This window comes from Sarcophilus harrisii, chromosome 4 (assembly GCF_902635505.1).
Source record: "Sarcophilus harrisii chromosome 4, mSarHar1.11, whole genome shotgun sequence".
Taxonomy (NCBI): Eukaryota; Metazoa; Chordata; class Mammalia; order Dasyuromorphia; family Dasyuridae; genus Sarcophilus; species Sarcophilus harrisii.
In genome coordinates, this window is record NC_045429.1 from 138,098,630 (window position 1) to 138,124,592 (window position 25,963).

Consider the following 25,963-nt stretch of genomic DNA (forward strand, 5'->3'; position numbering starts at 1 on the left):
AACAGATCAAGCCAGCGCCGAATGGTGAGGCAGGCCATATTCCAAGTAAATGCTAATAGAGTCTTGTCCAATTGGTAATTAGCCTTAAGTGCTTGGACCTCAGTGCATCTACTCAGTTTCAGCCCATTACATTCCTTGATATTTGAATTGTTCTTGTCTGGTACCTTGCAGTATTTTTTTCCTTGAGATTATAGTTCTGGAGTTTTGCAAAAAATTTCCTTGGGGTTTTCTTGTGGGATCTCTTTCTGAAGGTGATCAATGGATTCTTTCAGTGAGTATTTCACCCTCTGTTTCTAGAATATTGATGTTGTTTTTCTTTTTTTCTTGTTTTTTTTTTTTCCAGAGGGTTACTGAATACTTTTATTCTGCACAAAGAAGCCACTAAGGATCTGCCTGTGGGCTTGTTGGGGCTGCATCATAAACATATGGTTCCACATACCAACACAGGGAGGGATGAGAACAAGTCACTTTAGCCCAGTCACAAGACAATAAGGCCTTCTGACAGAGTGTCAGTGCAGATGATCAGGGACAGTTTCTGATAAGATAGTTCTAAGGAAGTGATGAGAACAGCAGAGAGGTGGAGGGGAGACGGAAGTTGCACAGTAGAGGTCCCTGTCCCCAGAACAAAACTGGTCTAGTACTTGGCGCTGCCAACTCACAGGACAGGAGCAGACTTCTATGGAGGTGACTGGAGCCTGCTAGCTTTTAGCTTGGAAGCTTCCCTGCTAAGCAGTTTACTTGGCCTGAGGATTTTGGAAGTTCCTTTCAGCAAAGCTAGACTTGCTGCCCAGCTTTTCCTCGATTCTAAGAATATGGTTATACTTGGCTAGACGCTCAGATCTGCCCAGTGCAGAGACCCACCACCAGGTCTGCAATGAAGGTATCTTCAGTCTCTCCAGAATGATGGGAAACAACTGGACTGGGCCAGCTTGCACACCTGGAGAGACTGGGTCAGAGAGCCAATCTGGTTCACTTTGAGAAGGAGGCAGTTGCAGGCTTTCTCATTCACAGCCTTTTTAATGCACTTAGGATTGGTCACTATGAGATCATTCCCTACCATCTAGATGCCTGCGGTAGCAGGAAATCTTTCCCAATCATCCTGGTCAAAGAGATCTTCAATAAACAGCACTGGATAGTCCTTGATGAAGGTCCCTGAACTCAGAAGAGAGATGTATTGGCTGGGATCAACAGGAGACTTGAAGTCCAAGTCATATTTCCCAGAATGGAAGAATTCTGAGGCAGTCACGTCCATGCCAATCACAACCTTATCAGTATAACAGGCTTTACCAATGGCTTCTTTCAGCAATTCCTGAGCTTCTTTATTCTCTAGGATGTTAGGAGCAAAGCCACCCTCATCTCCTACATTAGTGGTATCCTGTCCATATTTCTGCTTAATCATGTTCTTCAGGATGTGGTAGACCTCAGCCCCAATGTGCATAGCCTCCCTGAAGGTTGCTGCTCCAACAGGGAGGATCATGAACTCCTGCATGGCCAGCTTGCTACCAGCATGGGAGCCACTATTGATCACATTGAAGGCTGGAACTGGAAGGATGACTTCACTATTGCCTGCAAGGTCAGCAATATGGTGGTATAGGGAGACACCTTTCTCAACAGCTCCAGTCTTACAAACAGCCAGAGCCATTCCCAATATGGCATTTGTACCAAATTTAGATTTATTGTCGGAGCCGTCTGTGGTGTTCTCTTCTTTTTTATAATATATGATGATTCTCTGTGAGCAGGTTTCTTGGGGAGGTTTTCTGGAGGCAGCTTTAGTTTCAGTTCAGAGTAATAATCACTCCAAATGCAGCCAGGGATTTAAGTACAGTCTTTTATTATTTCTTCCAAAATAGCCTGGTTAATTTTCTTAGAGGCCTATCTCTCTGCTTGGTTCCAAGAGCTCTTGCAGCTTGTCCTTTGTAGCCTCCAGCTCAACTCCGACTCCTGGCAATCTTCCGAACTGACTGACTGACTGAAGCTCTAAGAGCTTCTTATTGCTCTTCTAAATTGCTTAAAGGTGTGAACCCAAAGGTTGACTCCTCCTCTGAGAGTTGAATTATGGGAGGTGTGAATTCACAAAGTTACTAAGTTTTGTGTATCTCCTGTACTTGTGAACTCCAACGTGTGAGCCAATGTGTGAATTCTCAAAGGTATAAACTCAAGCACTGTTTCTACCAATTCCAGTGAGTTATCACTAGGATTCTAACAGCCGTCCATCTCTATCATCAACTTACTGATTTTCTCCTGTTCTACAACATTCAGTTTCTTGCTAACCCGGCTTGGGGCAATAGTTTTATTGATGTGCTCAACTGCTTTTGAGATACCTTTCCCCATATAGCGGGTCTCATCATTGTCCCAGAGCTCCAGGGTTTCATAAACACCAGTGGAAGCACTACTGGGCACAGCAGCTTGGAAGAGACCTTTTCCAGTGAAGAGATCAACTTCAACAGTGGGGTTTCCATGAGAGTTGAAGAACTCTCTGGAAGAAGGCTATCCAAGCTTTTTTTTTTTTTTTTTTTTAATCATGGCCTTCAGGTAGGCCAATAAATTTTAAATTGACTCTTCTGGATCTATTTTCCAGGTTGGATATTTTTCCAATGATGTAGTTCATATTTTCTTCCTCTTTTTCATTCTTTTTAGTTTGTTTGACTTATTCTTGGAGTCTTATAGAGTCATTCGTTTCTATTTGCCTCATTCCAGTTTTAAATGTGTGATTATCTTCAGTTAGCTTTTGTATCTCTTTTTTACATTTGGTTAATTCTACTATTTAAAATGTTGTTTTCTTCAGACAATTTTTTACTTTCTTTTTCAAGCTGTTGGCTCTCTCTTGCATATATCTTATATCTCATTTCTTTTCTCATTTTTTTTTTCTTCTGGCTCTCTTATTTATCTTTTACAGTCTTTTATGAGCATTTCTAAGAAACCCCTTTGAGCTTGAGACCAATTTATATCACTCTTTGCATTTTCCTCTGTGGACATTTTGTATGCATATGAGTTTGTGTTTTGGTCTTCCTTGTTGCCATAGTAGCTTTCTATGGTCAAGATTTTTTTCTCTTTCTTGCTCATTTTCTTTGGGTATTTCCTCTTTTTTACTTTCTTAGTGGAACTCTCCTCCTGGGGTAAAGAGGGTGCTACCATAAGCTTCCTGTGCAGCTCTGATTCTTGGCTTTGAGTACAAAGGTCCTTGTGTTTTCAGAGGAATAGCTTTGCCTGCTCTTCAGGAAACAGTCTGTTTTCCCAGATTTTGCCTTCTGAGCTGGGACTGAAAGTTTCCCCATTGATCTTGCTTCTATTTGGTGAGTCATGGGGTCAATTATATGTATATAAGCTTTAGGTTAATTTTGGCATTATCTGGTGTGCTATCTTCTTTTTCTTCCAATGTTTGTCTATTTGAGGCATCATAGAGCATCAGAATCATAATACTGCTTCACTTTATTATCCTTCACCTCTTTATAAAATCAGCAACATGAGACCTGAAATGGTTAATCCATTCTATGATGTTTTATAGATAGTTCTAATTATTATTAAACATTTATTAAAAACCTATATACTATCTCATCATTTACTACATTTTGCTTTGTATCATATCTATGTATTTGTCTTATGTCTTATGCTAAATTGTAAGGTCCTTGAAAGCAGGAATTATATGTTACGCCTCTTTATATTCCCCACAGTACTTAATACACAGTGCATCCCAAAAGTCTTAATACAGCTTTAAACTTTAATAACTTCAGAAATATAAATCCTACAAACTTATAAAAAGTTCAAAATATTAATGATTTAAATACTTGTATATTTATTATTAAAATTCACCATATCTACAATGTGCAATGTCTTTAAAATTATGAAAATATTTTTTATTCCATAAATTCAAAATGAAATACATATAATTTTTGGAAAAAGAACCTATAAACTAGGCAAGGGAATAGAAGCTGGGGTAAGAAGTTAAGAAGTTTTTGCCCTCAATGAACCTGTGTTTTATGAAGGATGGAGGGCAGGGCAAAATAAAATATACAGAAAAAATGACACTCTGTGTGTGTGTGTGTGTGTGTGTGTATGTATGTATGTACACACCTATGCATTTACGTGTGTGTATGTACACACCTATGCATTTACATGTGTGTGTGTGTGTGTGTGTGTGTGTTTATGTCATTAAGAGGAAAGGGTACCAGGAAGTTTAGGAACAGCTGAGCTGAATCTTGAAGAAAGCTAGGGATTCTACAAAGCAGAGGTAAGGAATAAATGCATTTTTGATATGGAACAGCTTTTATTGTCATGTATGGGCAACAGTGGTTTTTAAAAATTTTTAAAAATCATTTTTTTATTGTAATAACTTTTTATTGACAGAACCCATGCCAGGGTAATTTTTTACAACATTATCCCTTGCACTCACTTCTGTTCCAATTTTTCCCCTCCCTCCCTCCACCCTCTCCCCCAGATGGCAAGCAGTTTTATACATGTTAAATAGGTTATAGTATATCTTGGATACAATATATGTGTGCAGAACCAAACAGTTCTCTTGTTGCACAGGAAGAATTGGATTTAGATGGTATAAATAACTTGGGAAAAAGAACAAAAATGCAAGCAGTTTACATTCATTTCCTAGTGTTCTTTCTTTGGGTGTAGCAGCTTTTCCATCCTTGATCAACTGAAACAAAGTTAGATCTTCTCTTTGTTGAAGAAATCCACTTCCATCAGAATACATCCTCATACAGTATCGTTGTTGAGGTATATAATGATCTCCTGGTTCTGCTCATTTCACTCAGCATCAGTTCATGTAAGTCTCGCCAATCCTCTCTGTGTTTGTCCTGCTGGTTATTTCTTACAGAACAATAATATTCCATAACATTCATATACCACAATTTATTCAACCATTCTCCAATTGATGGGCATTCATCCATTTTCCAGCTTCAAGCCACTACAAAGAGGGCTGTCACAAACATTTTGGCACATACAGGTCCCTTTCCCTTCTTTAGTATCTCTTTGGGATATAAGCCCAGTAAAAACACTGCTGGATCAAAGGGTATGCACAGTTTGATAACTTTTTGAGCATAGTTCCAAATTGTTCTCCAGAATGGCTGAATGTGTTCACAATTCCACCAGCAATGTATCAGTGTCCCTGTTTTCCCACATCCCCTCCAACATTCCACATTCTCTTTCCCTGTCATTCTAGCCAATCTGACAGGTGTGTAGTGGTATCTCAGAGTTGTCTTAATTTGCATTTCTCTGATTAATAATGATTTGGAACATATTTTCATATGGCTAGAAATAGTTTTAATTTCTTCATCTGAGAATTGTCTGTTCATATCCTTTGACCATTTATCAATTGGAGAATGGCTTGATTTCTTATAGAGACAATTCTTTATATATTTTTAGAAATGAGGCCTTTATCATAACATTTGACTGTAAAACTGTTTTCCCAGTTTATTGTTTCCCTTCTAATCTTGCCATTAGTTTTGTTTGTACAAAAACTTTTCAATTTGATATAATCAACATTTTCTATTTTGTAGTCAATAGTGATCTCTAGTTCTTCTTTGGTCATAAATTCCTTCCTCTTCCATAGATCTGAGAGGTAAACTATCCTATGCTCTTCCAATTTATTTATAATCTCATTCTTTATGCTTAGGTCATGAACCCATTTTGACCTTATCTTGGTGTACAGTGTTAAGTGTGGGTCAATGCCTAGCTTCTGCCATATTAATTTCCTATTTTCCCAGCAATTTTTGTCAAATAATGCATTCTTATCCAAAAATCTGGGGTCTTTGGGTTCGTCAAACACTAGATTATTAAAGTTATTGGCTGTTTTGTCCTTTGAACCTAACCTATTCCATTGATCATCTAGTCTATTTCTTAGACAATACCAAATGGTTTTAGTAACCGTTGCTTTATAATATAATTTTAGATCTGGTACAGCTAGGCCACCTTCATTTGATTTTTTTTCCAATAATTCCCTTGAAATCCTTGACCTTTTGTTTTTCCATATGAACTTTGTTTCTATTTTTTCTAGGTCATCAAAATAGTTTTTTGGGAGTCTGATTGGTGTAGCGCTAAATAAATAGATGAATTTAGGAAGTATTGTCATTTTTATTATATTTGCTTGCCCAATCCAAGAGCATTTAATTTTTTGCCAGTTGGTTAGATCAGACTTAATTTGTGTGGAAAGTGTTTTGTAGTTTTGCTCATAAAGTTTCTGATTTTACCCTTGGCAGATAGATTCCTAAATATTTTATACAATCAGTAGTTACTATAAATGGAATTTCTCTTTGTAACTCTAACTGTTGGGTTTTGTTAGTGATATATAAGAATGCTGATGACTTTTGTGGGTTTATTTTGTACCCTGCAACTTTGCTAAAGGTGTGGATTGTTTCTAATAACTTTTTAGTAGAATCTTTGGGGTTCTCCAAGTATACCATGATATCATCATCAAAGAGTGATAATTTGGTTTCCTCATTCCCTATTCTTATTCCTTTAATCTCTTTCTCAACTCTTATTGCCAAAGCTAGCATTTCTAATACAATATTGAATAGTAACAGTGATAGTGGGCAAACTTGTTTCATTCCTGATCGTATTGGGAATGGTTGCAGTTTGTCCCCATTACATATGATGCTTACTGCTGGCTTTAAATAGATGCTACTGATTATTTTAAGGAAAAGTCCATTTATTCCTATACTCTCAAGTGTTTTTAATAGAAATGGATGTTGGAATTTATCAAATGCTTTTTCTGCATCTATTAAGATGATCATATGGTTTTTGTTAATTTGGTTATTAATATGGCCCATTATACTGATAGTTTTCCTAATATTGAACCAGCCCTGCATTCCTGGTACAAATACTACTTGATCATGGTGTATTATCCTGGGGATGATTTTCTGTAGTCTTTTTGTTAATATCTTATTTAAGATTTTAGCATCAATATTCATTAGGGAGATTGGTCTATAATTTTCTTTCTCTGTTTTCAACCTACCTTGTTTAGGTATCAGTACCATGTCTGTGTCATAAAAGGAATTTGGTATGACTCCTTCATTCCCTATTTTTTCAAATAGTTTATAAAGCATTGGGGCTAATTGTTGTTTGAATGTTTGGTAGAATTCACATGTAAATCCATCTGGTCCTGCGGATTTTTTTTTTTTAATAGCTTGTTCTATTTATTTTTCTGAAATGGGATTATTTAAGCAAATTACTTCCTCCTCTGATAATCTGGGAAGTCTATATTTTTGGAGGTAGTCATCCATTTCGCTTAAGTTATCAAATTTATTGGCATAACCTTGGGCAAAGTAACCCCTTAATATTTCTTTAATTTCCTCATCATTGGGTGGAAACTTCTCCCTTTTCATTTTTAAGACTACTAATTTGATTTTCCTCTCTCCTTTTTCTAACCAGATTTACCAAATGTTTATCAATTTTATTGGTTTTTTCATAAAACCAACTCTTAGTTTTATTTATTAGTTCAATAGTTTTTTTACTTTCAACAGTACTAATTTCTCCTTTTAATTTTAGAATTTCAAGTTTAGTAATTGATTGGGGGCTTTTAATTTGGTCTTTTTCTAGCTTTTTAAGTTGCAAGCCCAATTCATTGATCTTCTCTTTCTCTATTTTATTCAAGTAAGCCTCTATGGATATAAAATTTCCCCGTATTACCGCTTTGGCTGCATCCCACAAATTTTGGTATGATGTCTCACCATTGTCATTATCTTGAGTGAAATTATTAATTGTGCCTATAATTTGCTGTTTCACCCAATCATTCTTTAAAATGAGATTATTTAGTTTCCAATTACTTTTTGATCTATTTACACCTAACTTTTTGTTGAATGTAGTTTTTATTGCATTGTGATCTGAAAAGAAAGCATTTACTATGTCTGCCTTCCTGCATTTAATTTTGAGGTCTTTATGTCCTAATATATGGTCAGCTTTTGCGTAGGTTTCATGAACTGCTGAGAAGAAAGTATATTCCTTTCTGTCAACATTCAGTTTTCTCCAGAGATCTATCATACCTAATTTTTTTAATATTCTATTTACCTCTTTAATTTCTTTCTTATTTGTTTTCTGATTTGATTTATCTAAATCTGAGAGTGCAAGATTGAGATCTCCTGCTATTATAGTTTTGCTATCTATTTCTTCTCACAACTCTCTTAACTTCTCCTTTAGGAAGTTAGGTGGTATACCACTTGGTGCATATATGTTTAATACTGATATTGCTTCATTGTCTATAGTACCCTTTAGCAAGATATAGTTTCCTTCCTTATCTCTTTTAATTAGATAAATTTTTGCTTTTGCTTGATCTGAGATAAGGATGGCTACCCCTACTCTTTTGACTTCACCTGAAGCATAATAGATTCTGCTCCAGTCTTTTACCTTTACTTTGTATATATCTCCCTGTTTTAAATGTGTTTCTTGTAACCAATATATTGTAGGGTTCTGACTTTTGATCCAGTCTGCTATCCACCTCCTCTTTATGGGTGAGTTCATCCCATTCACATTTATGGTTAAAATTACTAATTCTGTATTTCCTGCCATCCTAATGTCTCCAGATTATGCTTTTCCTTTTCTTGCCCTCCTTCCCCCCTTCCCTAGTATTAAACTTATTGGTCCCACTTGTGTCACGCAGCTCTTTAGTATCCCTCCCTCCTTCCTTGAATCCCTTCCCCTTTCTTGTACCCCTCCCTTATTACTCTTTTTCCTTTTCCCTTTTCCTCTCCCAGTTTTTAATGAGGTGAGAGAATATTCTCTATAAAATAAATATGTCAATTATTTCCACTTTGAGCCAACTCTGATGAGACTAGGATTCACACAATGTTCCTCCCCCTGTATATGTTCCCTCAGATATGATAGGTTTCCTTTGTTTCATTGTCACATGTAGTTTCCCTCTTTTATCTCCCCCTTTCCCTTTTTCTGACACTATCTCCTTTCCATTTCTACTTCCCTTTTTTATGTTATATCAGTAAAATCAAATTATACATGTGGTTTTTATGTATATCCACAACAGAAATACAATTCTTAAGAGTTTTCTACTTGTTTTGAGTCCTGTTGTTGGAGATGAAATTTTTTGTTTAAGTCTGGTTTTTTCTTTAAAAACAGATGGAATTGCTCTGTTTCATTAAATGTTCATCTTCTTTCATGGACAAAAGTGCTCAGCTTAGCTGGGTAGTTTATTTTTGGCTGCATTACAAGTTCTTTTGCTTTTTGGAATATCAGATTCCAGGCCCTTCGATCCTTTAATGTTGAGGCAGCCAGATCTTGTGTGACCCTTATTGTGGCACCTTGGTATTTGAACTGTTTTTTTCCTGGCTGCTTGTAGAATTTTTTCTTTAATCTGAAAATTTTGAAGTTTGGCCACAATATTCCTTGGAGTCTTTATTTTAGGGTCTTTTTCAGAAGGTGTTTGATGGATTCTTTCAATGCCTATTTTATTTTCCGGTTCTATTACTTCTGGGCAGTTTTCATTGGTGATGTTCTATAAAATAGTATCTAGGCTCTTTTTTTTCATCATAATTTTCAGGTAGTCCAATGATCCTCAGGTTATCTCTCTTAGATCTATTTTCCAAGTCTGTTGTTTTTCCTAGTAAATATTTGATATTTTTTTCCCAATCTTTCAGTTTTTTGGTTTTGCTTGACTTATTCTTCCTGTTTCAATGAATCAGTCATTTCTGTTTGTTCAGTTCTGATTTTTAGTGAGTTATTTTCTTCATTAGCTTTTTTTACTTCTTTTTGTATATGTCCAATTGTTTTTAAATGAGTTGTTTTACTCTATGGAATTTTTTTCCATTTCACTAATTTTTTTTTTTTAGTGAGTTATTTTCTTTTTCCACTTCACAAATTCTGATTCCCTTCACTTCTTAGGAGTTTTTTACCTTTTCCAATTCACATTTCAGGAAGTTGTTTTCTTTTTCCACTTTATCAAATTTTTCTTTTAGTGAGTTATATCTTTTCTGTACTCTCTTACATAGCTTCTCTTTCCTTTCCTTATTTTTCTTCTAGTTCTCTTTTAACGTTTTTAATAGTCTCTTCTAGGAGAGCCTTTGTATTGGGGACCAACAATTGTCTGGAGACTGTCTGCTATTAGTCTCTTCAGGGTTGAAAAGTTGTTCTCTTTCTGAATAGAAACTATCAATCCTCCTTTTGATTTTTTTACTCATTTTGTTAAAGCCAGTAGGGTCTGCCTTCAGGGCCAGGAGGTTATCAGCTTTCTCTGCAGAGCAGTGAAAGGTGTTTGGAAAGGTAGCTGTCCTGCTAACTCGCTACAAAAAGCAGTGAGGTACTGGAGTGCTCTGGGAAAGAGTTCCCCACCTGGAAGTAACTCAGGCCTGCAGGGCAGAGCTGGGAAAGTGCCCTGCAAAGAACCCCAGATGTGTGAGATAATGACTGCCCTGGGGCTAGACTCTGAGCAATGAGAATTTCACTACCCCAAGCCAAATCCCACCCTGGGGCTGTGGGTATTAGCAGTTGAGCAGTGAATGGATTTGCAGGGATGGGAAGTATCTCTGGCTCGGGAAGGAAAGTCTCCTGGGGAGGTTCTGTTGCCCCAGGCCAAGCCCACCACTGTGCAGATTAGAGGCTGCCAAGGCTGTGTCCCACTGCTATGCAGATTTATAACTGCTCCCCGCAAAAGCCCCTAACTGCAGGATGTGGCTGCAGAGCTGCCTGTTACAGTCTGTCTGTGTCACTTCCTGGTTTGAGTAATTACAGCCAGATCTTTTTAGGTTCTGGCATTTTTTAGAGTACCCTCTCTTTTAGGCTTTAATTTCTCTGCCAGTTTACTGCTTTTTAATCAAGGCAGAGCAGTTAGCCTATAGCAGAGTTATCTATAATTTCTCTAGCCACAGTGATCACCCCCGTCCCTGGTCTGCTCAGGACGCTAGTCTCTTGCTGCCTGTGCTTGTCTGTTCCTGGCCACTCAGTACAAACCTTTCCTGACCATCTTCCAGATTGACTTTGGCTGGTAAATTGTAGTGCTTCTGATCTTCATGAATTTAAGCAGTGAAGAGCTATTTTTGAGGCTGAATTAAATAGTTGGTTATGAAGGGAATGAGAGGAACTTAGAAAGTCACGTGTGCCTTCTCCGTCATCTTGGCTCTGCCTCCGGCAACAGTGTTAAAAGACTCTAATAAGATAATAAATTTAAAACATTCTGCAAATAAGTACTATACAAATGTCTGTTATTGTTATTATTAACAATCTAGGGTCCCCAAACCTTTAGTGTGGTGATGATTCTACCCCATGAGCCTTCAATTGCTTTATTAAGAAATACAAGCAGTGTTTATAAAGCACTACAGAAATGTGCTGGGAAATATTTAACAAGTTGGGAGCTATGAAGGGGCAAAATGTATGATCAAACACTTTTAAGTTTAATTTCCATCATTGCTACTTCATTATATCCAGATCATTAACAAAATAATAAATCAATCTTCATTTATAGTGATTGCTGATTACTGAGGCAATTGATCAACACTGAAAATTTAACAATTGGGGCTCCAGCTCCAATCCCTTATTGTGGGTAAGAAATAGTAAGTTGATCAGTTCAATTGGAAAGAAGAATTTATGAAGAAGAAACTTTTGTAATAACAAGCCTGGAAAAGTTGGCTGGAGCTACTATATTAAAGAAGAATTTAAATGCCAAATAGAGGAATTTGTAATTTTCTTATTGTATCAGATTTTGCACAGTGTTGGTTAATGTAATTTCTCTTACTATGTACAAATCTAATTATGTCATATTTCTTTTCCTTCCAGAAAAATTGATTTAGAGCTGCTGTGACATCTCAAACCAATACCTAAGGTTCTAACCATTTAGAGCATGGAATGGTCACTTAGGTAATTGCCCAAGTATGTTAAATAGTCTCTATGCTTTAAGCTACCAAAAAGTGTTGCAGACACAAGATGTGTTAAAGACCCACACTCTTCATGCAGGGATATCAGTAGGTCCACATCAGGATATTTGGTGACTGCATGGGGCTAGTCAGTCACATATTCTCAATTACATGTGAGATTGTTTGTGCTGATTGTTCCTCAGTCTTAAGATTAAAGCTTTTATATTCCTTTTATGTTTCAATCCCTGAAATGGGAAATATAATGGAAAACTAACTTGTTGAATACAAGTCACACAGCCTAGTGGGTCTCATTTTTTGGTTTGGATGGAGCTAAAGGGGAAAAGGGTAAATTGTTATAATCATTCGCCTTCCCCCATTCTAAATAGCTGGATGTTAATATGCTGTCAATTGAAATTGAAATAGCACTAAAATAAACAGGCTCCTAACATGTTTCCAAATGAAGAGTCAGAGGAGAAATAAAGAAATTCAGAGAAGAGAGAAATAAATGTGGGATTTCACATTTTCCAAAAAGGTTTGGAAGATTCCAAAAGGTTGGAAGAGAAAAGAGGGAGAAAAAGAAAGGGGAAAAAGAGAAGTTAGAGGGAGAATGAAGAAAATTTCATCTATGAAAATAAATTCAGAATATTCATAGAACACTGAAGACAATGACCTATTTGAAGCATGTTTGTTTTGCAGTGCAGCAGGAAATATTAATTACAAACTATGGTGACTCTTCATTAAAGTTGCCCTAAAGATTTCTGGCAATAACATGAGAGTCTAACTAATGATATGCTATTTTCCTCTATTCTAATCTAGCTCTATCTCTTTTCTATGTCTATGTCATATCTATATCTATGTCATCTATATCTCTCAAATATATATATATATATATATACATATGTTATATATGTATATATATATATATATATATATATATATATATATATATATATATAAAGGATAAAGATACACGTATATGTGTGTATTAGAAGAAACTGGAAAAAAGGCATTTCTTTTAAAAATATTGTATAATCAAGCCTTTCCAGCAATTCTGATGGGCCTTTCATTTAATTAATCTGAATTAGAAGAATTTTGCCACATTTTTCATGGACATATAGATTGATGAGAATTCTTTGATATTATCAAATCTGACTGGAAAGTGAAGCAACAAAGATACAAAGATAAGCTCTTCTCAAGCTCAAATCTAGGGGATTGAGCTTATTTTTCTTAAATGATAAATTCTTTAGAATAATCTATTCAATAAATATAGTAGGTAGGAATTGATCTAAAGACCACTGAACAATTGATTTCCTCCCCAGACCAGCTAATGAAATTGTGGAATATAAGGAAAAGATAATAGAGACCATTTATAAAGTGGTGTTTGTCTGTTAAATGGTATAATCATAGACTTTAGGAGTGAATGTAATTCCCCAGGGATATCAGTTGTGTTTGAACCACAAGAAAACTTGTTAATTGTGAAATTTTCTAAGAATTGTGTTATATAGAGCTTGCAGAAACTTTTTAGTATAAGACATTGGAAAGAAGAGACTTGAAATGAGAAGCCAACCAACTCCAACTCAGTAGAAAGCTATTCAAAATTGGAAATAAGGGCCAGTATGCCCCAAGTGGCCCTGTTTATTTGCTGGGAATATTCATAGACCCAGTAGGGGTCAATACACAAAGAAATAAGCAGTTTCAGTGAGGCAAGACATGATAACAACTACTACTACAACAATGACATCATGTATAGTGCTTTAAAATTATTATCTCATTTGATTCACAAAATAACTAACTTTGGGAGTTAATCAGACATATTTTCCAGGTAAGAAAAGTGAGGCAAATGGAGATTAGAAGACTTGCTTAGGGATCTGGATTTAAACTCAGTTATTCCTCACTCCAAGCTCAGTTCTCTACTCACTGTGTCACCAACTACCTAGACATGAAGAACTTCTTAATTTGAGAGTAAGCCTTAGCCATTGGCCATTGAACACCAGAAAGGGACAAGCCAAGGGAACCCGCCAAGTAGAAATGCTGTGTCTTGAAACAACATGAAGATACAAGAAGGAAAAGAACAGCATTTCAGTTACCTTTGCCCTATGTACTAAATGTTACTGATGCTCTCTATAGTTGTGTTTATGTAGTTATATGCATATATATATATATATATATGTTTTTTATAGTTATATAGCTACAAACATATATATTGCCTAACTCAAGTTTATGAGGTAAAAAAAAATTGTTAATATTGTTTATTCTTTTTTTTTATTTAATAGTCTTTTATTTACAGGTTATATGTATGGGTAACTTTACAGCATTAACAATTGCCAAACCTCTTGTTCCAATTTTTCACCTCTTACCCCCCCACCCCCTCCCCCAGATGGCAGGATGACCAGTAGATGTTAAATATATTAAAATATAAATTAGATACAAAATAAGTATACATGACCAAATCATTATTTTGCTGTACAAAAAGAATCAGACTCTGAAATATTGTACAATTAGCTTATGAAGGAAATAAAAAATGCAGGTGTGCATAAATATAGGGATTGGGAATTCAATGTAATGGTTTTTAGTCATCACCCAGAGTTCTTTCTCTGGGCATAGCTGGTTCAGTTTATTACTGCTCCATTGGAAATGATTTAGTTGATCTCGTTGCTGAGGATGGCCAGGTCCATCAGAACTGGTCATCATATAGTATTGTTGTTGAAGTATATAATGATCTCCTGGTCCTGCTCATTTCACTCAGCATCAGTTTGTGTAAGTCTCTCCAGGCCTTTCTGAAATCATCCTGTTGGTCATTTCTTACAGAACAATATAATATTGTTTATTCTATGCCATTTTTACAAATGCCTTTATTTTGAGACAGTTGTTTCTGTTAATTGATGATTAAAGCTACATGAAGCTGTGGTCCCTCATGAGTTACAACTTTAGTAGTGCCATCTTCCAGAATAAGTTGCCACTTAAGCATATTTCTTTGAAGACACCTAACTTAAAAATGTAAGTTACAGAAAGTTACAGAAAAATAGTATAAAATCTTTCACTAGAAGGTTACCATTTGTGTTTTGGTCCACATTGTGCATATTATTGATGAGAAAGCTAAAAAAAATAATCCACCGAAAATAAAAAGAAAGATACATTTACTTGGCCTTGGCCTTTGATTCACTTTTCTGAAGAATAATTAGGAATTTGTTGCTGTTTTTGAGCTCTTTAAATGTACAAATCTGGGTTTAGTCCCTGCATTTACAAACAAGCATGAGTGATTCATAATTGCTCTAACAGAAGATTTATTAACTGATTAATATTTATGAGGTAAAAGTAGTCAGAGGTAATTTGGGAAAAGACTATTATTTGAGATATCTCCAAGTAGCATGACCACAGAAATTTTATGGTCAGAAGCTACCATGAGACTTGGCTAAATCCAATAACTTTAGGACAGAAGAATGCCAAATTATATGCAAAGAAACCCTACACAGACAGAAGAAAACCTGCCAATACCAGGGCTTTTATCCTATTTCTCTTTTTTTTAAACATGGTTTAAAACATGAAAAAAAATTAAGAATTGTTGACATTTGTATAGTGTTTTAAGATTTGTGACAGTATTCATACAGTCTCTCATTTTAGCTTTATAACAATCTTGTAGGATAAACACTACAGATAGTATTTTCCCCCTTTTAGAGATGGAGAAATCAAGGTATAAAGTGGTTGCATTTGGTCACATAATTAGCAAGTATTAGAGATGGGTTCTGTCCTATATATAGTGCTTAGAATGAACAATAAACCAGAGTTCACGTTTGATATTTGTATGTAACAATTAACGTATTTGTGAGCAAAATGAGTGTTTTAATTTTTCCTACCCAAATAATAGAATGTTGTATTTGTGACAGAGGCATAACAAATACACAGAAAGGAATAATTCTGAAATAGACATGTAGCTCTTTGAAATGAATGATGGTTTTTTTCCCTGTCTTACCACTATTTGGACAACTCTGTACCATTTAAATGTTTGAAAGAGATGACTTTATAAAATTATTTTATCATTCTGTTAGTCATTACTTCAAATTGAAATTTAGGAAATAAATTTGACTTTGGGTTCAATATTTTCTTGCCTTCACATGAAGTTTTTGGGAAGGTACTGAAAATAGTTACATATGGCCATTTAACTAGGCTGAGTTAAACTAATTTGATAAGGTGAGTGAGGGCAGAATCACAATTTGGAGATGGTACTTAGCATAGAACTAAGATATATAGTTGGTTTTTAATAAATTTGATTTCTTTAGACTAGAGTATGACTCTAATACTGTCCTCAGGTAAGAGAATGAAAGATTAAGAAAATATTAAATTTCTTTGATAAGTCTGTTCTCCTTGATGTGGGTAAGTCCTTCAACAATACTCATCACAATCCATATGTACTTTTTCATCCCATAAGATATTTATCTAAGTTCTCAGTTAAAGCTCTTTATAAGTATCCTTCCCTTCATGAAGGGGATCTTCCTTCAGATCTTTTATCATACCAAGGATACCAGTGGTGAATGTTATCATGTTAAACTTCTTTTCTTGTCATACAACTCTACAATGACATTATTTTGATTGCTTCTCCTGCACGGTTTTCCTTGGTGCTATTTTATAGGCTATTATCTCCTATTATGTATCTTTACAGTGAGCTTAGAGTGATAAAATTATAAGTGCATTAAAACATTGATTCTCAAGATTTCTGAAAGAGGAAAAACATTAAATGATTGCAAACAAACAAAAAGTCCTTAGGGAAAAAAAGGTAAGAGAATATCAATGATGATATTCATTTTCTTACTGCTCCATATCTATAAAATGTGAGAATGTTATACAAATATCAAGGACATCCTCAATCAAAATATTTTTAAAAGAAAATAACAAATTAGAAAAAATTCAACATAATATTATGCAGCAGTTCATACTTTAATAATTACACAATTGACTTAAAGGCAAAAAGAATGCAAGAGTCTTCTGTTTTTATTGGTTTTGGTCTATCACCATTCTGGGGATGTCCAGGACAAAGTCCAAATGGAAAAATCATTCCCTGTAGATGGTTAGGTAAGTTAATTTTGCTTACATGTAATATTCTGTTGACTGTTTCAAGTCCTGGAATATTTCAAAATATATAAAATATAACCATATTCACTCAAAATATTTAACCTCACTCTAGGTATAAGAAAAAAAAACATAAAAACCACTGTAGAAAATGAGTTGAATTTTTCAGTCAATAGGATGGAAGCCTGGATTGCCTTTGAAAAATGACAGTGATTTTAATTATCACAAACTTCTTTCTGAAGAAAAGAACCATTTTTACAAGACAATGCTTGTCTGGTTATTCTATACGTCAGTTAGTTATGATGTAAAAACCCTTCCACCTAGCTTCATTGATTTTTTGTCATCTATTTTAATTGATAGGAAAATATAAGAATTAATATGATTCATTTCTATCAGTTAGTATGTCACTTCCTTGTTCTCTGGACAAGAGATTTCATATTGAGTACCAAATATTTAGTTAATTTTTACAGTCACATCTGGCATATTTTTCATAATTGGGAAAAGAAGAAATGGGAAAATACCAATAAGAGGGCAGACAAAGAAGAACTCAGCTGGTCTTGGCTCAATTGTTCTGAAGGTACTATCTCATAGATACTTACCATAAGTAATTATTCTTGCTATCTTCTTTCTCTGTAGGAGAAAACATTTTGTTAACAGCCTCTAATATTTAGGTTATAGGTAAAAGTCCACCTGAGTATGTGATTTTTAACATATTATTTCTGCCATTATCCTCACAGAAGCATAACTTCACAAGACAGAGTAATTTTATATTTTCCTTTTGTGTTATTGATGGCCTATACTAAAGAAGTCACCATCAAGTGTTAAACTATTGATGAAAAATCTCTCTTTATTTAACTTTGTTGGTCCTCAAAAGGAAGACATTGACTATTGCGAAGAATATACTTGAAGGTTTTTCAGCATGATAGAATTTCCAAGTGCTTTCTTATTTTGGACAAACCCTTTGAATGAATCAATTAAAAACACTTAATAAGTACTTACTATAGGGCAAGTATTGGGCTAATGACTTTACAAATATATAAAGAAAATTATGCCTTTTAGGACTTTATATTTTTGTTTGAAAAAATACATACATAAACATACACTCATTAGAAAGTTCAATGGATGGTGAAAGCAATAGAGAAATTGGTTGATACACATAGTCTAGAAGAAACAGCAGCCAACATATAATTATTATTCTCATAGTAAGAGATCGATGGGGTGGGGATATTGTATGTGCAAACTGGTTACAAAATAACAAAAGAAAATTTCAAGATTCATGTTTGGGTAAGATGGGAAACATGGTATGAGGTCCAGAGATCTTTAAGATATAATGGGCCTGGACATCATTGATTTACTGGTGAAGATAGTATGACCTAAAACTTAATATATAATAGTTACTCAATAAATGCTTTTTATTGATTGACTAACCACAAGAAAGTTTCAAAATTTCAAAGCTGAGTAAATCACTTACTTGGGGCAGTCCCAATAGGTCCAGGGATCTGGGGAGAGAAACAGCAAGATGATTTAAAAAGGAGATGACGAAAGTCACTTACCAGATGAGTAGCTAGGGCTTAGGATCAGCTATATCTAGTGAAAACCCAGGGTTTGTTATCTCTGTGTCAAAAATGAGGCATTGGAGAAGGACTTTATGGAATTAAATGGTATAATAAATAATAAACTATTAAAGCAAAGGGGGAAGAGAAAGATTTGGGATATTTGGGTCAAGTGTCCTCTTGACAAAATCTCATCTACTTAATGATTTTGCACCACTGTATGAGAAATCCCAGATCCTTCTTTTGTAATTAAAATGATAGAAAGATATCATATTAACAAAGCAGAATATTGCCCTTTTTGAATGAAAAACAATTTTTTATGTATTGAAAGTAAGTTAGAAAAGGTGGGGAAATTGCACTCAATACAGCAGCAGTTTAATCCAATTATGAGTCAACTTATCTTTAATTTCTAGCAGCATTTTCTTGGTTTAATCACTAGAACACAACAGAGAAAATGTAGGAATCATGGTGTGAGATCAATAATATCAGGGCTATTTTCTAAATGCCTTCTAATTATTCATAATTTAGATCATCACTGCCACTGCCTTATGGGTGGATATGTGTCTCTACTATTGGACTAATCATTTATCATTTTTATTTTCATGAAAAAGCTGCCAAGTTAAAAGTGATTATATTTAAATGAAAAGGCCATAATCACCAGAATGATTTTTTAAAGGATTAAATCTCAGTTTCTGATGATTCATTAAATCTCTCATTTTTCCTTCTGTAGATATTTCAATGTATACTTTGAAAGATATAGTAGAGTCCTTGCTTCTGAAAACTGGCTTCTGAAACATTAACTCTGTGACTGGGCAATTCATTTAATCTCTCTGAGTCTCAGTTTTCTCATCTGCAAAATAGACATAATGCTTTCTGTAATACCTACCTCATAGGACTTCTGTGAATCTCAGAAGAGTGTAAATATAGGAACATGTATGGTATTATTATTATTATATATGCTTTAGAAAGATTATATAAATATGCTGTTTGTATAACTATATATATATATAATATAATATAATATGCATGTGTGTGCATATGTAATACTGTGGTGTTAAATTTAGAGTGGTATATAAATAGTCATTATTATTAATATATGTAGTTGAAATGGATGTTATTCATCAACAAGTACTCAGGGTTTTTAGTTATAGTGATTCTTTGAAAAATGACATTGAAGAATTGTAGAATAAGGATATTAGGGTCACCCACTGAGATTATATATATTTATGGGAAAGTGTGCCCTAAATTTATGGAGTAAATGTTGTGTTGCTAATTTTCTTACTATGTCATTTCAATTAATGCCTTTGCTTTGACTGTGTCCTCTGGCAAAAACACATGGGTAGGTGTCTGTGAACTATAGATTTAAGAACACAGACATTTGAACCTAGCATAGTTGTCCCTTCAGAATAATTTATGAATCCTAAGCTAGGAGTGTAAGTTAGGAGAACAGCAGAGATAGTCAGAGAAATGCTATATGTGTAAGTTTCAATTTAATAATTCATCATAATGGACGTCCAATTACATGGCATAGTATGGATTAGATATTATATTCATTTTTACACAATGCAATACTTGCGCCAATCTCTTGAATAATTTTGGACCTCACTGAAGAAGTCAAATAATTTCTGTGACAATGTGATAAGCACAATAATAACTGTAAAGAGGAATATCTGGAGCCATCAACCATTAATCCCTCTTCCATTTTGACCCTTTCCAAGACAGATCTTATGACAATCTTTTGACAGATCCTTTCAGTAAACATATTTGTCCTTGTTTTATGCCTTGCTTGAGTTTAATAATCAGAGAAACATTGAAAAGTTATATTTCTGGTTGTCTTTATCAAGAAATCTTGAATGACAATATTTCAGCCCTAGTCTCTAAAAGCAATTGTGAGACTGAGGGGATTCTACAAGAAAACCAGATAGACCTACTGAAAAAAAGACGTTGTTATAATAAGTTTTAATTTACACAAGAGAGGGAAAGATTCCAAACAAACACATAGGAGAATTATAAAAGGAAATTAAGGAAAATAAGAAAAAACTCTAACTACAGTAGATTTTAGGATCTTGCAAGCTCTCTAGTTTTTGGTCAGATGGAGTGACTAAAGATAAATTGTGAAGATCATTTGTCAAAGTCTTTCTGTTTCTCCTTTATCATATTTTCATCAAGGACATCTTCAACATGTGCTCAGAATGTTTTGAAAGAAAAATATTTTATAAGTAAAATTGTTATTGATTTCTTCTTAACTACCTTTTAATGGTTAATAGTATTGCCTGCATTTTTTACTCCAAATATGGTTTTTCCATTGTTTAGGAAGATAGAAATAGATTACAGCAATTCTGACAAATCTGTTCCATTTTCAATCTATTTCTTTTCCTCCTTAATATTTCTTCTTTAAAGACTTTTGGGAAGAACTAGCTTGTTTAGCTCTCATCCTATGCTTTATTCAGATTTGTGTTCTAATCACTGCTTTTTGCTCTTTTAGATCAGACTTGGTCTGTAGGAGAGTATAGCCAGGGCAGGCATGATAATCTGGGAAAATAATGAAGAATAAAAGAATTAAAGGTCATGATGTGGATGAGTATAGTTAAGAGTAGCAAGCCACAACGAAAAATAGAATGACAAAAGACTATAATTAAATGATTGAATTTTGGAGTTCTTGAGCATGGAAGTGGAAAACTTGAATGATGGCCAGATCAGGTTCTAGTATACCTATCCCTGTGTGTTGTTAAGATGGAAAGAACTAGTGTATCATGAGAGTTGAAGTAAAGATAGTTGAAGGAATATAAATTTGTATGGTGTTGTCCCCCTAATATGAGGGTAAGAGTTTGGTAGATAAAGTGACTATGTGCCTGTCACTGAAATCATTGAAAAAAAGGCAAATATCACAAGATATATGTGCGTGTTCATGTACATATGCATATATACACACATATATAATGCACATATATACACCCATGTGTACATGAATGCATGTATTTATATGCGTATATATGTCACTAGGTTTTTTAATGAGTAATAAATTTGGATAGAGTGAATATCAAAAATGAGAGATTGCTAAATAATGGCAGTAGAGGGAGGGAATAAAAGTAAAATGGGCAAACAAAATTTTTTCAAATCCCTTCTTCTGGATTCTATGAATTAGGACATAAGGGATGTATGGAGGGAATAAAGTTGGAAATGAAGGACAGGGATGTATATCATCCAGGGAGAATCCAGATCTCAGTGTTTGCCAGGAACAAAAGGGAAAAGAAGTTTAAAATAAAAAGAAATTTGTTAATTACTGAGTAGGAATTATAGAGAGTACAGGGAAAGGAGTGCCACATTGCAGGCATAGAGCTGAAGTAGATGAAATGAAGAAGCAGAAAAAAGGGGGTACAAAAAAGAGTTATTCCTTTTGTAGTCAGGGTTCAATATTTCAGCATCATTGGAACAGAGAAAACAGGAGGAATGTTTCCAGGCAGACCATCAGTGATTTAGAAAATTTCTGTTGCTGGAAGTGAGTGCTTGGAAGGTTCCAGTTCTCTCAACAGTCCTCTCCATGGAGAAGGGAAGTTAGGATTGTTCAGTCCTGGGAAGTTCCAAAGACTGATCACAAGTCAGGTACATTCAGAATCTGAAAGTTAACAAAGTTTTAACTGCAAAGAATGACTCATTGATAAAATTATAAGTACTCAGGCAGATCAGTGACAGAAATATTCTTAGTTAAGCTGATTTCTTGGCTTCTCATATAACAGAGTGTAGGAAAATGCATTTCCATCTATATGCAGGTCATTCCTGTCTGGAAGTTAATGTAGCCAGTTTGTCAGCTGTCTTCTTGCCCACTCCCTTCTGTTTTCACTTCCCCTCTTCCATTCCCCACCCAATGAAACTATGAATCCAAGTGAGTACCTTCAGTTACTTCTGTATGAGGAAACAGTATTTTCATGCACTATAAAAAATCTATTATGCCTCTTCTTGGGATAGAGTAGGAAGATGATACTCTTTTATGACTTTGGATAAGACTATTTTGGGTACTTGTCTAAACAAAGAGAACTTGGGGTATAATTTTGATACTATTGTGGATATAGTCTCACAGTTATAAAAGATGTTTATAATCTTGAAGGAATTTTGTGCAAGGTTATTATTTTTTTCCTTTACAAGCACCTCAGTGATTTGCAGTAACTTTTGGGTTTTCAAGTGGATTTAAAAGCAATTCATATTGCCCTGGACCTCTTAAACTTATTGCTACTTATTAAAAGTCTTTACAATATCACATTTACTGTAGAGTAATCCAAAGGAAAGTAATTTATGAAGAGAATGATTTGAATGAAGAGAATGAATTTTATGTAATTAAAGTTTGGTATGTGTGTTACATCTTAAAATATTACTAATATAGAAATGAGAAACAGTAAAAAAAAAGGCTTTCACAGATGATTCCCTTTGGCTGATTTTATTAAAAGAATACAATTGATTGAGAGAGGTAAAGAACACACAATACCATTATATTATTTGCTATTGTTATTGTTTAAAAGCATTTTTCTTGATAGTTCAAAGTCTATCATTCAGGGCTTGACTCCATTAAATTATTTCCATAACCATATTAATATCATATAAAATTCCTTCAAACATGTAACCACAGAGATAATTTTGTTCAATAATTTTCTGCTTATTAATATTCACCAAAGTCTAAAATCAGGGCAAGTTAGCCATGGACTACATCCTGAACAAAGTCCTAAGAGAAAGAAACAAACATTTATTAAACACCTAATATGTGCCATACACTAGTATTGAACACTGGCACTAGCACTATTGTCTCATTTGATATAGAAATTCTCTATTCCAATAGCAAGGTACTTCTGACTTTCTTATTTACAGATGACCTTATACAGATTTTGCCAACCCCCAGGATATTATAGATCCTCCTCAGTGAGCTGTATTACCCCTCAAATTAGATAAGTCTCTGGATCTATCCAGGAAAACAACAAATGGATGAAGAACATAGGATGTCCCAAAAATCTTAATGTTATTTTGAGCTATTAAAGCTTAGGTGTATAGTATATACTGTATTTAACTAGAAATGACATGTTTCATCCATTGGCACAGATATCTCAGATTTAAACTTCAGAAAGACAATGGACAGGAACTAAAATTCAAGAGGACAGGACAAATGGACTTATTTGCACATAATATCTCACATGTACAACTACTTTCCTAAACTTTATCATGTCGGCCTCCCCTATAGCTCTCATGTTCCTTCAATTAACATGATCAACATCTTATTTCAAATACTCATCACTTCTTGCCTAGATTATTGCATTAGCCTTTAATCAGTTCCAATGCCTCAAGCATCTCCTCACTCCAAACCATCCTCAACACAGTTGCCAATATGTTTTTCTTTTGGACGAATCTTAACATGTTCAAGAAACTCAAGCAATATTCTAATAGCTCTAAGATCAAAGACAATCTTTTTTCTTTGGCATTTAAATATCATGACCATCTGGCTCTTACTTTCAAGCTTTAATGTATATTATTACTTTTAATAAATTCTCTTGTCCAGTCAAACTAATTTTCTTGCTGTTTCTTACATAGAACACTCTATCTTCCTTCTCTGTGCCTCAGTACAGGTTGTTGTCCATGTTCAGTATATACTCCTTTATCACCTCTGCTTTTTGGCACCCTGAGTTTTCTTTATGTGAAGTTTTCTACTGTCTTTTGTTTCTAGTATCTTTCCCTATCATCCTTTTGGAATATATATTTGGTATATACAAGATACATGTGTACATGCACATATATATGTACATTCATATATGTATATACTAATAGATTATACATTGTACAAATATGTATATTTGAGTGTTATACTGTGTGTACACAGATGTTTATGTATACATACACAGTTTTGCTTTACATAAGTGGGCCATTCCAAAAATTTTTATACAAAACAATTTTTAGTAATGCAAATTTGCCAGTGGATGTGATTAAGGGAGGGAGACAATGAGACTGCGAAGATGGAAGGAAAAAGGAGACTGATTGCTTGTGGATGCAGGGGACCAGTTCATGATTCAAGGATACATGGAGACTAGTGGCAGAGAAGAAGCAAGTGCAGGTCACCCACATGGGAGTCTGGCTAGAATCAAATAAAAGAACATAGGGGAAGCAAACATGTGGGAGCTGGACATGGAAACAGACAGGAGAGGACAGACCACAAGCAACTAGAGGGATAGAAACACAGTACTCTGTCACTGGAGGGACAGATGAAGGGGCTGTGTATGTGGTCAGTGGCAGAATGGGTCAAAGGTCTCTTTCACTTCCACTCCATCCTCAACGAGTCAGTTTTACTTTTACTTGGAACTTTTATTTTCTCTTCGGTTATGCACATTTCTTTCAGAACTTTTAATGTAACGTTGAAATCTCTTAAAGCCAAGATGGTCTTTGTAAATATATTCAAAGATCTAGAGCAAGAAGGAACCCCAGAAGGAGCAGTTAGGTGGACAGCACTAGCCCTGAAGTCAGGAGAACCTGAGTTCAAATTTGGTCTCAAATACTTAACACTTCCTAGCTGTGTGAGCCTGGGCAAGTCACTTAATCCCAATTGCCTCAGAAAAAAAAGGAACCCAGAGGTCATCTGGCCCAATATGCCTTATTATGAAAGGAAATTTATAATATACTCTCTCTCAGCAGAGTGTAATCTGATTGAGGCCAAAGACTATTTTGTATTTTTATCTCATACACCTATTATAGATAGTATGTAGCACATAGTAGGTACATGATCAATGGTTATTGATTTAATCAAGTATTATTTTCTGATAAGAAGGGGTCCATTGCACTTTTGAATAGCACTGTATATTGGGAAATCTTTCTTATACTCACTATGAGAGTATAAAGTATGTTAATTTTAAGTATAAAGTGATTTTGCCTCGTAGTTTTGTCCATTGCTCCTACTTCTTTCTGCTCTCTAAAACCAAGTTGAATGAGTCTGATCTCTCTTCCAAGTGACAGACCTTCAAATCCTTGAAGTTCCTTAAAAGGAGGGAATATTTGAGACTCATAGGATTGCCCACAGAATAAAGAACATTGAACAAAAAGAACAAAAAGATTATTTTCTAATATGGAAATATGCCTTCTTAGTTTTAAGAAAGGCATGATTATCTTGTTGAATATCATGATCAGGTAAGGAAAACAGAAAGAGAAAATTATACTGGAATTAAACTCTGAAATAATATTATTTCTCCTTTTCCATAAACTGGTCAAAACATCACTGGAACCAGCATCCTAATTTATGATCCCTAGTAAGCAAAACTCTTAGATAATGTGCATTAGAAACCGAGAGATTTGCAAAGTGTGGCTTTTTTTTATTCTCATTCAAAAAATAAAGGGCTCCCAAGGCTTGCATGTCTTCAACTTTAGAATCCAAGAGTTCTATATTTTTATGTAGCAGACACACTGTCTTCTGTGTAGAGGAGTTTGTTTTTTGTAACTATGTTGCTTATAAATTAAAGTTTGTAGAATTTAAAAATGCCAGAGATGTTTTAAATTACATAAAACACTGGAATAAGTAGATATATG

At 34.6% G+C, this 25,963-nt stretch overlaps 1 pseudogene; it reads right to left on the reverse strand.

Annotated features, from left to right (window-relative positions):
• Positions 1-560: 560 nt before the first annotated feature.
• The window catches only part of LOC100920394, a 153,117-nt pseudogene continuing 127,714 nt past the window's right edge, over positions 561-25,963 (reverse strand).